Source organism: Leptinotarsa decemlineata, unplaced genomic scaffold (genome assembly GCF_025532065.1).
Source record: "Leptinotarsa decemlineata unplaced genomic scaffold, Ldec_3_MD MMD2_tig00004204_RagTag_RagTag, whole genome shotgun sequence".
Lineage (NCBI taxonomy): Eukaryota > Metazoa > Arthropoda > Insecta > Coleoptera > Chrysomelidae > Leptinotarsa > Leptinotarsa decemlineata.
Genome location: NW_027412603.1, coordinates 393,947 through 394,964, shown reverse-complemented (window position 1 = coordinate 394,964; position 1,018 = coordinate 393,947). Strand labels below are relative to the sequence as shown.

The 1,018-nt window shown below is 36.1% G+C and overlaps 1 non-coding gene across 1 annotated transcript; it reads left to right on the top strand.

Moving 5' to 3' along the window:
* The first annotated feature begins 391 nt into the window (after nucleotides 1-391).
* Nucleotides 392-461, top strand: TRNAK-UUU (transfer RNA lysine (anticodon UUU)). Its single transcript has one exon. It is a non-coding gene; the product is annotated as a tRNA-Lys (tRNA).
* The last annotated feature ends 557 nt before the right edge of the window (nucleotides 462-1,018 follow it).

Below are 1,018 nucleotides of genomic sequence, written 5' to 3'. Positions count from 1 at the left end.
CTCTTTTGAAATAGACTATAGATACAAAATATACAATAAAGCTGTATACTTTCACATAAGGGCTTATCAGAAACCCAACAAACATATTATTCACGATTTCGGTACGCCACTGACCATTCGGGTATTTCCGGAAAAAGACCTGCTGAGTTTGGAAGCTAACTAACTTCACACCGGTTCTGTACTGAATATTTCAACTTAAAAAAATACGGAATATAGAAAACCCAATCTAGGCATACAGCCAAACTACAAAAATTATTCTTCCATGTATTAAAACGAATTGAATACACCGTGTACAGTTACAAATCATACTATTATACAAGTTTTAAAAATTCAATTGCATTCATAATTGATATTGCATGTTATGACTGCGTGTTCTTATCAAATTATCGTCGCCCGGGTAGCTCAGTCGGTAGAGCATTGGACTTTTAATCCAAGGGTCCAGGGAAGTCCCTGCTCGGGCGCTTTATTTTTATCCTTCTGTTTTAAAATATGTCTAAAAAACTTAGATACTTTCCTATGAATTTACGAATCGGAAAATTCGAATACAATTTTTTCAGGAGTAGGCTGCAGTTATTTCAGATAGCTTCTACATATTCAAGTGTTTCTTGAATACGTAATGGATTTTCATCAAGTATCGGCTGATTTCATAACATAGCTTTTACTGCATTGTATACTGGGCATCGTTTTGGTTGTTGTAATATCTTTTTCCAGGAGTATCTGGCCCAACACGATAGCGACAGCTGTAATGATCATTGAATGAATTCAATATCAAGCACAATTAAATGGTGTGTGCCTTGGCAGGAGGCACACGGCCAAAACGTCGCTTTTTTTCAGCGGGGCTCTGAGAGTGATAACAGTTATCACCCGACGACGATTGTGGATACTAACAATCGAAACGTCGTGAAGTTACTTGGTTTGGAATCTTTTAATTCTTTCATTTCTTGTTAATAATTTTTTATATGATGGAATCGGCCGATACTTGATGAAAATCCATAACTAACGTACCTATTCCAAAAAC